This window comes from Zophobas morio, unplaced genomic scaffold (assembly GCF_036711695.1).
Source record: "Zophobas morio isolate AGI-343-1 ecotype UQ-CSIRO unplaced genomic scaffold, CSIRO_AGI_Zmor_V1 ptg000006l, whole genome shotgun sequence".
In the NCBI taxonomy this organism is placed as follows: Eukaryota; Metazoa; Arthropoda; class Insecta; order Coleoptera; family Tenebrionidae; genus Zophobas; species Zophobas morio.
This window is the reverse complement of record NW_026972111.1, coordinates 12702701-12719392: the sequence shown is the minus strand read 5'-3', so window position 1 is coordinate 12719392 and position 16692 is coordinate 12702701.

Below are 16692 nucleotides of genomic sequence, written 5' to 3'. Positions count from 1 at the left end.
CATTTCTTTTTTGCATTATTGAAATATAATGAAAAATACAACATCTCAAGCCGTGTTCTCACAGTCAAATATTTGTTTTGTATTTTGATTGATATTTAAAGGTTCTACGTTGTTTCAATTTGGTAACATCAAAGGAACGAAATTACAAAGATAATTAAAAGGCACGATTCACAAAATTTTAATTTATTATTAAAGTGAGCATCATGATTCCGTATCGATATTTTTAAATATTAATGAAGCTTAAGGGACATTGCATCTTAATGTTTAATTGATGTACCTCTTCTCATATATAAAGAGAAATGTAAAAGAGAACAAAGTTATAGTTGTGGTTTCACAGCAGCAGGGTTTATAAATTGTAAGTAATGTTGACGATTCATGTTTAATTTAATTTCAGAATTTATGCCTTTTAAATAAGTAGACATATGAAGGTTTATCTTGATGATATTACAAATACTGGCGTGGATTTGTTATATTTTTTTTTTACTTTGTAGAAGTTTTGCACGAAATCCAACTATATATAAATGATGATTACAATTTTAAATGTGTGATCTATAAATCTAGATAACTTTATTAATTAATTATCGTCTAAATTAATAAAATTAATGAAATATTATCTCCAGCTTCGTTAACTTCAAACGGATTGACATGGAACTTGAAGAAAACAACATCAAAATATGTCGTGTCACACTAAAAGTGCTCCACTATAGTCTAATGTGGCCACGCAAAAAATACGAACTAACTGGAAGCTGGAATTACGTCAAAATCGCCTTCTTTTTCTTAATACTTGTCCCATGGTGTTCGACAGTAATTATGCACCTCGTCATGGCTTTCAAGAGTAATATTTCTACGAACAATCAACTTTTTAAACCATTGTTCATTTTTAGATGATCTTAATATGAGCGAAGATGTTGCACTGACTTGCTGCTTTTGTGGTCTGAGCTACATGATATTTGCCTTTGTTAAAAACCAACCAAAAACTGCTTCTCTTCTTCGAGATTTATCAAATTTCAAAAAATTTGGCATGCCACCTGGATTTGCAAATCTTGACAAAACTCTGAATTTTGGGTCTCTGTGTGCTTATTTGTACACAGCACTCGGGATAGTCGCATACTGTTCGGCAAAGACAATTAATCAACCAGAATGTAAGAAAATTAGCAACAGAAATGGAGTAAAAGAAATTTGTGGATTACCAACTGCAGTTTGGATTCCTATCGACGTTAATTATTTTCCAATTTTTCAATTGGTTTATTTTTACATTTTTGTGAGTATGCAAATGTTTCTTAAGGCAGCTTTAATGATTTCGTATATGGTACTGGAAATTACACACCATATGGTTTTGAGAATCAAACATTTAGAGCAACTTATTTTTGATTGTTTTCGAGATGAGCAAGACTGTGAGATACAGAGAAAGCAGTTTGCGAAATGCATTTTGTATCATAAAGAAATATTAGAGTGAGTATTATATATTTTATAAATTTTTTCTCAGTGTTTTAAATCATGGTGATTTTAATCTATTGGTAGTAGGAGCAGCCATACAAAACTTACTAAGAATTCGTTAGCTAAAGTCGGATAAAAAATTCCATGTGAGAATCAAAACTTGCAAACTTGCATGTACCTACCACATAAACTCTGGTATCAATTTTTTTTGGATGATCAAATTTTTGAATCAATGTTATCAAATTTGACTGTTTGGACTACAAATCGCTCAAGAAGTTTATTGAAAATTTAATTCAATAATAATAATTTATTACAACAATAAAATTTGTGTACTGGAACGTTTCATCTAACAATGGACACAATAAGTAATTTGAGTTGTAAACAATATTACATCTTATTGAAACTATTTTTTTTTTAAATTGTTATTTGTTGTTTTGCAAGTTTCGTAATGCCAAGTGAAGTGTATTTAATTAAGATTTGCTTCACTTTCAGATTTGCCAGACGAACAAACGACTGTTTTTCAGCTGATATGTTTGCACATTTAGCCATGACAGCAGCAATTTGTGGATGTTTACAGAAACAATTCATTGATGTAAGTACCAAAGTAATATTAATAGATAAAGTAGCGTTCGCCAAATAGGAGATATGACTTTCTGTTTCCAAATGTGTTTACTGGAAACCCCCAATAAACTGCTTAGAAATAAAATGTAATATCTCTCTTGGTGCGAATTAGTTATTTACTTCTCGAGAGTAAACCAAGAAAGTATTGTGGCAGACTTTACAATTAAGAGTTAATTAATTTTGTCTTTTCTCAACGTGCGACTGCTCATAGAGTCCGAAAATATCCTGTCTATCTGATGGCGGTTTTATCAGACAAATTGTCTCTGAAATCACTGAAGTGATTACTGTAAAATTTTGTTATTGCTATAAATGGAAAACGCTAACCAAAATTTGCCCGTTCCTCGCCACAAAAAATTGAAAACACCACCTCAAATTTTTATAAGTAATTTTTTCCTGAAATTTTATCGTTACATGTTTGTTTATATGCAGTTAAATAAAGTTTATCTATTTTAATTATAAAATATTTATATGTTTCCAGCAAAACAAATTGATTTTTAATGTAAATATTTTACAACTTGCTTTTTTATAGAACATATATACCTACTTATATAGATACACGTCATACTATGTAATAAATATGAAAAATACATAAATACCCACATTATAAAACAACACCACAAAAATGACACTTACTTAAGTTTCTAGCTGAATTACACAGTGACATGGTACATTCGTCTTATTAATTAGACACTCATGTAAGTGATTCATGCTTTTTTTCTCACAAGTTTAAAGTTTGTCAATGAAACGAGTGAAAAAAATAGCTTTGGAAACGTCATTTTTTTAAATAAAAAAATGGCTTTAAAATTACAACCGTCAAATTAAAAATTTATAAATTTATTAAAATCAATGAAATCTCATTACACTTTTAAGTAGAAAAAGTATTATTTTCATTACGTTTGATAGTTTGAAAAATTGAGTATTATTTTTTTTTTATAAATTTGGTGCAAAGAAATTTGAATTTATGTATAACTTGGAGTTTACTGCATTCTTTGTAGAAATTTTTTTAGTTACTACAAATTAGTTCTGGATTACATATCTTCAATTTTTGTTTTCATTCAGGACTTTTTTGAACGCTCACACTGTTAGTGAGGGGCTTATAGATACGAAAGAATGAATAATTTATCTCATTCCCTTTACTAAGTACCTACATACCAATCTCCACTTTTACGTCATTTGTGTAAACCAGATCGTAAAAATATTAATTTTGACCATGGAGGAAAGAAGATACTGGCGGAAGTGCCATACTTAAAATGATGGTTTCGAGCCAAACCGGTCAAGTGTCATAAACAGTACCCCTCATTACCCAGATAAGACTGCCGATGACAGTGGCGTACAGTTTTTTTTTTTTTTTGAAGCGGCTCATGAAATAAAAATTGTTGAATAAAACAACGCACATAACAGATTTATATTATCTATTAATTAATATCATTTAAAATATTTAAATCAATCAATAGATCACAAGTAACAAGTACTACAAACAGTGAATCCCGTTAAAAAGTAGAAACAATCAGGATGACGACGCCACTGTGTAGTGGTTATTCGCAATGGCGTGACTAATTTTTAGCTTGGAAAGTTTGAAAAGTTTATTGAGGGGTCTTTCACTTGGAATGCCGACTATTCACTAAGAATTATTTGCCGAATCTGCCGGATATAGGTGAGCAGATGTAAACTCCAGCGGATACAGTGCTTTAATCTTCTCCAGCCCATGTTGTAAATTTTTGTCGGATGAAAAGTGCGACGAATAATAAAATCAGGTAGCAGCCCGTACCAGGGTCACTCATGGAAAACTGCGAACGAATTATTTATTCTTTTTTTTAGATCTAAAAGCCGTTTTTACACGTCACAGAAATACTCTGAAAGTTATAATGGAAATCATAACGAAACTGTAACGAAATTAATGCGCGTAAAAATTTTGCTTCGCACGCTGCCTCACCTCAAAAAAACGTAAATAAATAACCATGTTCTGAGCATTTGGGCACTTTTGTGAACACTTTACCGTCAAAATTTTCGTCAAAATTTGTACATAAATTACATCTTGCCTATTTTTTTAGTATGTGTAGACTTATTTCGACAACAAGAAACCATGTCTAAAATGATACATTTTGTAATAATCAACTTAAATTCTCCACTTTTCTTTTACAACCCCTTTAAATAGATACGGCAAAAGTTGAACATCAAAATTACTAGCAACGTCAACTTGACAACTTTTAGAACTGAAAATGACAATTCTTCTCAAGAAGCGGTTCAATATATGGTCTACATTGGAGCTTTTGAGATTCATCGTAAAATGAAAGAAGCTTTTCAAAATTGAAATTGATAAAATCGTGCTTAAGGTCCATAATGAGCTAAGCGCGAGTAAACAATCTTTCCACTTCTTCAATATTTTACTTGGGCATTGGTAAAACTGGAACAAATCCTATGAAAAAACCGAACATTTTATAGGTTTACGCAACAGATTCAGTAATATGATCTCTAAAAGTAAATTTATTGTCAAATGTGACACAAAAATGTTCTCTGTTCTACTGCATGTCACAACAAAACCCTTGCTTCTATTTAGAAATTGTCGATTTGATGCGCTCCATGTAGATAGCGTGTTTAAATTTTCTTGTAAAATATCGCAATCTCCAGGATCACTTACTAACAAGAACAGCTTAAGATCGTCAGCGAATAGTAATTTCTGACAGGATAACGAGTTAACCACATCGATTACGTATAACAAAAACAGCAATGGTCCCAAATTGGACTCTTGCGGCACACCAGATATGGAACAAAATGACTTCGAGACAATGTTAAGTGGGATTTATTAACTAGCTATTGGCGTTGAAGTTCCTGTTGCATAGTAACTTCGATGTTCAACTTTTGCCGTATCTAAAAGGGGTTGTAGAAGAAAAGTGGGGGATTACCATTTTAGACATGTTTTAAGTTTCTTGTCGAAATAAGTCTACACATATAAAAAAGGGGAAGATGTAGCCCCGCCCACTCGTCCTGTCTCAATTGTGATGATTTTTTTATTCGTCGTGAACCAAGAAGAAAAAATCCTTATTTCTCTACGAGAAATTAAAAACATGTATTTGAGAATCGTGTTGTTCAAAAAAATACCACCTATGAATATTAAGAAAAAAATAAAGCCTAAGATTAAGCCTCACCCATACCGGCCCCGATCTCAGTTCTCAATTGTGATGAATTTTTCATTCGTTGTCAGATCGAGGGGCGGGGCTTAATTAATTACCAGACCCATTTTTATCTACAAGAATTTACCATTTTAAACATGTTTTAAGTTTCTTGTATATTAAGAAAAAAGGCAAAATATAAGCCCCGCCCACCCGCCCTATATCAGTTGTGATGTTTATATTTTGTTTTTTTTTTTCTTAGTATACATAGTATACATCACAATACTCAAAAACATGTTTGTGATTTCTTGTAAAAAAATAAGTAGAATAAAAAAAAATCATCACAGTAGAGATAGGGCGGGTGGGCGGGCTTACATTTTGCCTTTTTGTTTTAATATGTGTAGACTTCTTTTCACAATATGTAACTATATATATGTTTAAATAGTATCTTTGTAGTGTTAAATATTCGGTATAATAGTAGTTCTCATTGAGTAATTCAGCTGTTGGTTATATTAAATATTATAATAATTTTATTGGTTTGTGATTGGCTTAATTTGTCTAACTATTCATATTCTCAGTTTTTGTTTTGTTTTTTTTTTTGGTCTCCGTAATTGGGCTTTTGCCTGTTGGGGCCCTAGTTTAATAATAATAATAATAAAACATGTTTAAAATGAAAAATTTGTATAAGCAAATATCGATTTTGCAATTAGGCTCCGCCCCATAATTCCAAAATCCATATTTCCTTGTAAAAATGAACCATTTTAACCATGCTCTAAGTTCTTGTTGTGAAAAAATGGCTATGTATATTAAGAAAAAAAGGTAAAATATAAGCCCTGGCCACCCGCCCTATCTCAATTCTGTACTGTTAGGAGCGAGGGACATTCTATTGAAATAATCTTCGACCAATTTTTTTAGAGCTTTTTTTTTCTTCTTAAACTTTATATTAATAATTTGTTGCACATTAGTTCTTCTCCAAACATCTGATAATATTTTGAAGTAGCTTCGGTAACACACTGTATCACATTGGTTGGAATAAGCCTCATAAAAAAGTTCTCTTCGAAGGTACCATTCAGGTAGGCATTCACTACGTCCAGCTACTTAATCTTCATGTCGTGATTTTTGTCAACGGCACAAGCAGACATTTTATCCACTGAAGTAAAAATTTCATAAAAATGCCAGTAAGTAGTCTGACTTTTCTCTTCTCACGCTTACTTGTATTTGTTTCTCACCAGTAGAGCACAACAATTTTTTAGTAAAATTTCAATGATTTTTTTCTTAAAAACGAGAAGAACTTCATTCGATTTTTTTTTAATTTTTGGGTTATATTCATCAAGACCTGTTACCACTTTTTTTGTACATCCAATTTGGTCTAAAATATGTATGTATTGATGACGTTATTTTAAAAGTTTATTAAAGTTATTGTCTGAACTATATAAAATTAGAAGCAATTTTATCTGCGGTGCAGAAACGTTGTGTGGATACATATTTTTTAAAATAATTCATTATATTTACAATTTTTTACCTCTGAAACTTTAACAATCGATCGAGTCGTATGAATAAGCTTTTAAAAAATACGTTTACTTGTATTAGAAAAAGACAGACATATATAGTTTTGGAAATTTTATTCTACCCTATAAAATTTTATTGGCAATAACGAGACGGGCAGTAGTACAATAGTAAGAAATATTTACAACTTAAATTTGTCGCGTGCTGGTAATCCCCAGATGTTGAAAACAGAATAATCCAAGTCGGACCATTGTTACTGACGAACGAAAATGACCATAATTTTATGAGTACAACTACCTACTAAATGTTCTCTACAAATTCGGGTGAGTGGTATGAACCATAAATATTCCTTACCATTGTACTGCTGTCCGTCTCGTTATTGTCAATAAAATTTTATAGGGTAGAATGAAATTTCCAAAACTATATAAGGTGAGACAAAAACATGCGGGCTAATGAATATCCACAGCAAGGAAATAAACTCTGTACACATTTATTTATAATCTATTACATTTCACAGCCTGTTCCATAATAATCGTCTAATTGTTAGTTGTTGTGCACCAAAAGTCTTCTACGTATCTTCTTCATTAATAATATTAAAATTACGCAGTGGTTATAAATCATGTCTGCTAAATCGAAATACAATATCTTCCTTTAATATAGCAACACATGAGATGGGTTTAAGTATATTTATTTACATTAGATTTATTTAAAATATCATTGTAGTGATAAAAAACTATTTTGAAACCGCCATTTATGCATTCCATATTATTTTATTCCACTCCAAAGACGTAAAAAGTTCTGTGTGACTGATTTGACACATTTTTCCTTCCAAGCCATGTTAACTAAAAAAACCTGCAACAAACTTATGTATATTTACTTTTGATTTATCAAGAAATAACGTTGTGCAGAAATCGTAGGTATGGTGCTAAAAATTTTAGGTTACATACCATTATTTTGATAAGAAGTTATTCTGGTCAGTTCCCTATTCATATTAAAATCGTTATTGTAAAACTTGTAATAAAAATAAAGTGTTAATACCTCATTTGGATTATTTGTTTGCACATTTATGCTTCCTAAAAAATATATATTGATAACTACAATACAACGAATCATGCTCAATTGCTCACAGTCAAATGCCTCTTTTGTATTGTGTGTGACATTTAAGGTTCCTCTATTGTTTGAATTTGGAAACTTCAAAAGAACAAAATTACGAAGATAATTAAAAGGTACGATTCACAAAATTTTAATGAATTTTTAAAGTGAGCATCACGATTCAGTATCGATATTTTTAAATATTAATGAAGCTGAAGGGACAATGCATCTTAATGTTTAATTGATATAGTTTTTATCATATAAAAAGTGAAATGTGAAAGAGAATAGTTCTAGTTGTGATTTCAAAGCAGTAAGAGTTAAGAGACTGTAAGTAATGTTGACGATTTATGTTGTAGTTCCTTTCAAAGTCCATATTTTTACAAGACGCTAAACATATGAACTTTTTTTGTATAGAAATAATACTTTCAGAAAACCTAGGTTATTTTCCAAGTAATTTAATTTTCCAAAAAAATCAATTTAATGAAGGACACAAAAGACAGAGGTAACATTTGTGTGCTTTTTTTTGCAAAGAAATCTGTTTTATTTCAGCTTCGTTAATTTCAAAACCGATTTAGATGGAAGTTGAAGAAAACAACATCAAAATATGTCGTGTCACACGAAAAGTGCTACAATATAGCCTAATCTGGCCACGCCAAAAATATGAATTGACTTGTGGAAATTGGAACTACGTCAGAGTTACTTTGTTTCTCTTAATACTCGGCCCATGGTATTCTACAATAATTCTGCACCTTATCATGGCTTTCAAGAGTATTATTTCTAAGAGTAATAACTTTTTGAAACACTGGACGTTTTTAGATGATCTTAATATGAGCGAAGATGTCGCATTGATCTGTTGCTTTTGTGGTCTTAGCTACATGATATTTGCCTTTGTTAAAAACCAACCAAAAATTGCACTCCTACTGCGAGATTTATCAAATTTCAAAAAATTTGGCGTGCCACCTGGATTTGAAAATCTTGACAAAACTCTGAATTTCGGTTCGTTCTGTGCTTGCTTATACGCAGTGGTGGTTATAATTTTATATTGTTTTACAAAAACAATTCGTCGGAGAGAATGTGAAAAACTTAGCAGGGCAAAAGGAGTAGAGGAAATTTGTGGTCTACCCACAACAGTTTGGATCCCTATCGACGTTAATTATTTTCCAATTTTTCAGTTCATCTATTTTTATATTTTTGTGTGCATGCAAATGTTCCTTAAGTCAGCTTTAATCATTTCTTATATGTTACTGGAAATTGCACATCACATGGTTTTGAGGATCAAACTTTTGGAGCAACTAATTTTTGACTGTTTTAAAGGCGAAGTAGACTATAAAACACGTAGGAAGCAATTTGCGACATGCATTTTATGTCATAAAGAAATATTAGAGTAAGTATTCAAATTAACCACACTAAGTTTTGTTTGATCTTGACTTGAAAATGCATCTGTAGTTTGGAATCCTATTTATAATACCTATTCATACCAGCAAAGCAAAGTCTGGTAAACAAACGTAGCGTGGTCTCGTTCTTCTTTCAAATATTATTAATAATGGCATCAATTCTCCTGGTCTGGTGTGCCAAATTTACTTATGTGTGTCTGGTCTAGATCCAACTTAAGGAATGGCATAATTTTTTTTTGAACTCCCTCATTTTAGGACCAATATTTTAAAATGTTTGTCCATGTGTCTAGCTAGTCTAGCAATTAAGAATTATTTAAATGTAAAAGAAACACTGACATATTTTATTGCAAACCAGGTGATATTAAAAAAAAAAACCTCCAAACTCTATCTTAATTATCTAGCTCTTTCTCTGTGTTTGGATTCTCTTTGTTTATTTCATTAAATTTGTTTTTTTGTTGGAATTGTGGATCTTGGTAATTGGGTTTCATGCCAAAGTTGAGGTCCCGCATTTCAACAATAATAATAAAAGGAACTACATAGATTATACTTAACAGATACCAGCGCCAGAGTACAAAATTTACAACAAAATGTAAAAACTTCCAATACTGACTTTGGATGGAAAACTTATGCTTATACACGAGGCTTAAAAATTTTGATATTCTAAGGCGTCATCCCGCTGTTATTTTCTGCAGATCGGTCTTTTTAAACATTTATCCACATTTTTTCTGACCAAAATTAATTGTTCAAATCATATAGGACTATGGGTCTTCCAAGATACGCCAATAAAATATTGACCTATGTATTTGTCACAATTTTTCCGTTCACTATTCTTTAAAACATTTATTATACAAAACATCAAAACATGCGTATTTTTATAGCTAAAAATTGTCAAAAACCAAATTGATTGCTTATTTGTTTTCAAAATACGCTGCTGCACAGTGTACTTTTGCGGTGTTGTCACGTTGTACCTCGTTTTTTGTATTTAAGAAGAATGGAAACATTTCTTTTTTCATTTACGTTTAACGTGTGTTATATAAATAGTTACCAAGAACAGAAATATGTTTTAGATTGTATATACTTTTTGTTTTTATTTTAATAAGTAATTTTTTAAGTGCCACAAATTTTATTGTAGTATAAATACAAACACAAATGATTTCCGAGTAGAAATTGAAGGATGGTCAAGTGATCATAAGTATAAACCTCCTGCCATGAGAGGTGTACAGTCAGTCCTTAAGTTATGTGTGCCTTCACAGGTAAAATAAGTATGTGCGAAAAGGATTAAAAGATTACTGGTCTTCAATTTATGTATATCCGGCAAAATCAGTCTTGTTTTGACAAGTACTAGCCCCGCCCACCCACCCTTATTTTTTTAGAAGACACGTCATTTGGAAAAAGCAATCTAATCTTAGTTTGTGCTAGCCCCGGCCACTCGTCCTTTATTTTCTTAGAGAGTAGGTAATAATTTGCCAAGAGTTTTATTTTGGCAAATACTAACTGGCCCATCCGCCCTTTATTATCATTAGAGGATATGTTATTTAGCAAAATGAACCTTATCTTAGCAAGTAGGTACTAGCCCCGCCCACCCACCTTTTTTTTTTTAAAACAGGTCATCTGCCAAAATCAGTCTTATCTTGGCAAGTACTTATTGTTCCCCTCAATCGGTAATCGCACGTATATACACTATGTATACGACCTGTCAGACCTAAACAACAATCTCGTTTTAAGTATCGACAAGGTTATAAGACTTCTTGAACTGTAATTAATAACTTAATAAGACTCATTCACTTTCAGATTTGCCAAACGAACAAATGACTGCTTTTCAGCTGATATGTTTGCACATTTTGCCATGACAGCAGCAATTTGTGGATGCTTAGAAAAACAATTTATAGATGTAAGTAATTACTCCTATAATATAACAAAACATAAAATTATGTATTACCCAAATAGGTGTTGAATTTGCTCACATTTTTTAATTAAACGCGATGATAACAGTTTTCCTATTGATATTCTAATTTAGTTAGCCATTTTTTTTCGACAAACCCTTGGGTCGTTGACGATAACGGTAGTGTCGATTTCTTAGTGCGGGTTGTGGCGTCTGTCAGTGATGGAAATTGGACCGACTAGTGCCGCTGAAGACACAGTTGGCCGGTTTTGGCGCCTTCTACAGGGGCGGTTGCTCGGGCGCCAGCTCTCTCACCGGAGAGGAGCACCAGGGGTACTCTAAAATATTCGGTTTTAATTCCCCGCCACCAGTATAAAACTAAATAAGAAAAACTTAGACTAATTAAAGAAAGGAAGACCCGATCAAGGTCGTCCTGTGGCCCCTCTAGTGGAGGCTTCTCGCTTGACGATGCTGCTTCGGATTCTGGGTAGGCGGCGTTGCTGAAACTGAGACAGTACGGAGACGGTACGCCGAAAGGGGTTACGCGCAAAGTACGTCGATGATTAAACCGCGTTGATGAATGTCAAAAAATGGCACATGTAAAATCAAAAATGGCACACAATTTTTAATAATATTTTCACCAAAATAAGTGTTGAGTTAAAAGGAAAATGGGTACAAGATTAATTAATTTTATAAAATAAGTAAAATTAGGCTACAGTAAATGTTGAAAATTGCCTCAACATCTGTGCAGTGTTGTCCATGTCGTTAATTTCTTCAGTGATTCTCAACCCTAATTTCTCCAATTGTTGGCAGGTGTTCGTTTTTTTAATAGGACCACAAAGAATTCTACAGGAGTAAGTTCACAAGATCTCGGGGGTCAGATATTTTCTGTATTTTGACTAAGGATCCGTTAACATTGCTATTGTAGTTCTAGCCAAATGCGCTATAGGCATGTCTTGTTGAAAATAACCGACTTCAAATTCACCGTGAAGTGTGATATAAAAATCTGTCAAAATTTTTGCTCAGATCCAGCGGCGGTTAAGTACAGGAGTAACATTACCGTTTTCCCAAATTGTGGGAAACATGAAGTTGTGGTAATGAAATTGAAGATTTGATGTAAAGGTGTTACAAAAATACAGGCAACGAAAATTCACTTTGACATTTCGATTTTCCATGGCTAATCCAAAGACGTGATCATCAAACTGAGACGGAACGTTTCGAGACAAATCGAGCCGAGCGCGAATTTCAAAATACGATTTTTAAAGCCTTTTTACAGTGAATGAGCGCGATGCAACGATTTGAAAAAATACTGGCCGATAGCCCTCCTTTACGCCCACAAATGCATCATTCAATAATAGGTTTAAAACGTTCTGGGGAGATATTATAAAATAAAAACCAATTTCCCATGTTGATTCCCTATGTCCAAACTTGGATACGGCACCCTGAATATACTTAATCAGAGGGATGGGAAACCGATAAAATGTTTGATTTTTAAATTGGTTTCTCCATTTTTAATTCGATTCTGAAGTTGTGATCCTGAGATATTCCAGTTATATGGGAGTTTTATCAAAAGAAATTCGAACTGTACTGTTTAATAAGGTTTTTGGCTCCCTTAACAATATTTACTATCTCTATTCCTGAATGAAAAAAAAACTTTAATTGAACGACAACTATCTCGATTGAATTTACTAAGTTGCAAAGGTTGTGTTTTATTACCTATCCCATTTTCCCGAAAATTTGAGGATACAGTACCGTTACTGATATTATTACACTGCACTTGTTCAAATTGATAAACATGTCCTTACTACAATGTTGTTAACGTCATCGAAAAAATTTTATATGAAAAAAGTCACTAGAAATATATACATATAGTGCTTCTTTAGCTCTACTTAACAATCCACACATATATTAATTTTAGTTCATAGAGATCGTCACAAAAAAATAAATATAATTCTCAAAGTTAAATTTTATAATTTTTCGAAGCTGTATTTGTTCGACTGTACTATTTTTAGAAGCGAGGGACATCCTATTGAAATAACCTTCGACCAATTTTTTAAAGTTTTTTTTTTTTCTTCTTAAACTCTATATTAATAATTTGTTACACATTAGTTCTTCTCTAAGCATATGATAATATTTCGAAGTAGCTTCGATAACACACTGTATATCACCATATTAGAACAAGCCTACCCAACAACACACGATCAGCCTCGTTTCGGAGTGATGAACTCGCGAATATTAATCATATTGGTTGGAAGCCTCATAAAAAAGTTTTCTTCGAAGGTACCATTCAGGTATACCGGTTGTCTCTTTTATTTGATACAACCCCTGTAACTTTTTTATTTTTAAAGATAAATCTGTAGTTCTTTGAGCAAATTTGTATCATTTTAAAAGATCCATGTGATGGCAACAATGTTTCAATTGTTTTTCAAGCAACTAGATTTTGAAATAAACGGAAAATTTTGGAGATACTTTACTAAATAACTTTTTTATTATTGATTTTAGAATATTGGTTGCTTTTGATTTTTTGTAGTAAAAAATCAATCTTTCCATTTATGAAAAAATATACCTAGTGTTCCATTAAAAAAAATTAAGTTGACGTCATTTCCGGTTCTACCGCAAGTGATAATAAAAATGTGTGCTTACCATCATATAAATCTTTGAAAATGATACAAATTTGGTTAAAGAACTACAGGTTTATCTTCAAGAATAAAAAAGTTACAGGGGTTGTATCAAATAAAAAAGACACCCTGTATATATATAGACATTCGCTGTATCCAGCTACTCAATCCTCATGTCATGATTTCTGTCAAAGACACACGCAGACATGTGGAGCTCATTTTATCCACAGAAGTAAAAATTTCATAAAAATGCCAATATGTCAGTAGTCAGACCTTTCTGTTCTCACGCTTACCTGTATTTGTTTCTCAAAAGTGGCGCACAACAATTTTTTGGTAAAATTTCAATGATTTTTATCTTAAAAACGAGAAGATTTTTAATAGATTTTTTTTTTGGTTATACTCACCACGACCCGTTACCGCTTCTTTTTGTACATGCAATTTGGTCTTCTCCTCTAAAATATATACCTATTAATGACGTAATTTTAAAAGTTTATTAAAGTTATTGATTAAACTATCTAAAATTAGATGCAATTTTATCTGCGGTGCAGAAAATTTATGTGGATAGATATTTTTGAAAATAATTCATAAAATTTACTCTACAATTTTTTTTTTTTAGGGTTCGGACTTCTGAAACTTTAACAATCCACCGAATCGGTTAAATAAATTTTTAATAAATAGATGTACTTTTATTAGAAAAAGACAGAAATATATAAGGTGGGACAAAAATATGAGGGCTAATGATTATACTTACCACAGCAAGAAAAGTGCTGTGTAAACTCTGTGCACATTTATTTATAAACTATTACATTTCCCAGCATTTGCATTTATAATAATTATTGAAATGTTAGTTGCTGTGCACCAAAAGTCTTTTACGTATCTTCATCGTTAATAAATACAATATCTTCATTCAGTGGACCAACACATGAGATGGGTTTATATTTAGTTACATTAGATTTATTTAAAATTCCATGGATTACATTGTAGTGATAAAAAACTATTTTGAAACATGTATTTATGCGTTTCATATTATTTTATTCCACTCCAAAGACGTAAAAAGTTCTGTATCACTGATTTTACACATTTTTCCTTCCAAGCCATATTAATTAAAAAAACCTGCAACAAACTTATGCATATTTACTTTTGACTTGTCAAGAAATTCAGAAATCGTAGGTATGGTGCTAAAAATTTTAGGTTACATACCATTATTTTGATAAGAAATTATATTCTGCTCAAGTCACCATTTATGTTAAACTGGTTATTTTAAAACATGTAATAAAAATAGTGTTAATACTTTATTTGAATTATTTGTTTGCACATTTACTTCCTAAAAAATATATATTGATAACTACAACGCATCGAATCATGCTCACAGTCAAATGCCTCTTTTGTATTCTGCGTGACATTTAAGGTTCCTGTATTGTTTGAATTTGGAAACTTCAAAAGAACAAAATTCGAAGATAATTAAAAGGTACGATTCACAAAATTTTAATGAATTATTAAAGTGAACATCACGATTCAATATCGATATTTTTAAATATTAATGAAGCTCCAGGGACAATGCATCTTAATGTTTAATTGATATAATTTTTGTCATATAAAAGGTGAAATGTGAAAGAGAATAATTCTAGTAGTGATTTCAAAGCAGTAAGACTTAAGAGACTGTAAGTAATGCTGACGATTTATGTTGTATTTCCTTCCAACGTCCATATTTTTACAAGACGCTAAATATATGAACTTTTTGTGTATAGAAATAATACTTTCAGAAAACCTACGTTATTTTCCAAGTAATTTAATTTTCCAAAAAAATCAATTTAATTAAGGACACAAAAGACAGAGGTAACATTTGTGTGCTTTTTTTGCAAAGAAATCTGTTTTATTTCAGCGTCGTTAATTTCAAAACCGATTTAGATGGAAGTTGAAGAAAACAACATCAAAATATGTCGTGTCACACGAAAAGTGCTACAATATAGCCTAATCTGGCCACGCCAAAAATATGAAGTGGCAAGTGGAAATTGGAACTACGTCAGAGTTACTTTCTTTCTCTTAATACTCGGCCCATGGTATTATACAATAATTCTGCACCTCATCATGGCTTTCAAGAGTATTATTTCTAATAGTGATAACTTTTTGAAAGATTGGACGTTTTTAGATGATCTTAAAATGAGCGAAGATGTCGCATTGATCTGTTGCTTTTGTGGTCTTAGCTACATGATATTTGCCTTTGTTAAAAACCAACCAAAAATTGCACTTTTACTACAAGATTTATCAAATTTCAAAAAATTTGGCATGCCACCTGGATTTGAAAATCTTGACAAAACTTTGAATTTCGGTTCGTTCTGTGCTTGGTTATACACAGTGGTGGTTATAATTTTATATTGTTTTACAAAAACAATTCGTCAGAGAGAATGTGAAAAACTTAGCAGGGCAAAAGGAGTAGAGGAAATTTGTGGTCTACCCACAACAGTTTGGATCCCTGTCGACGTTAATTATTTTCCAATTTTTCAGTTCATCTATTTTTATATTTTTGTGTGCATGCAAATGTTCCTTAAGTCAGCTTTAGTTATTTCTTATATGTTACTGGAAATTGCACATCATATGGTTTTGAGGATCAAACTTTTGGAGCAACTAATTTTTGACTGTTTTAAAGGCGAAGTAGACTACAAAACACGTAGGAAGCAATTCGCGACATGCATTTTATGTCATAAAGAAATATTAGAGTAAGTATTCAAATCAACCATACTAAGTTTTGTATGATCTTGACTTGAAAATGCATCTGTAGTTTGGAATCCTATTTATAATACCTATTCATACCAGCAAAGCAAAGTCTGGTAAACAAACGTAGCGTGGTATCGTTCTTCTTTCAAATATTATTAATAATGGCATCAATTGTCCTGGTCTGGTGTACCAAATTTACTTACGTGTGTCTAGTCTAGATCCAAATTAAGGAATGGCATAATTTTTTTGAACTCCCTCATTTTAGGACCAATATTTCAAAATGTTTGTCCTTATGTCTAGCAATTAAGAATTATTTG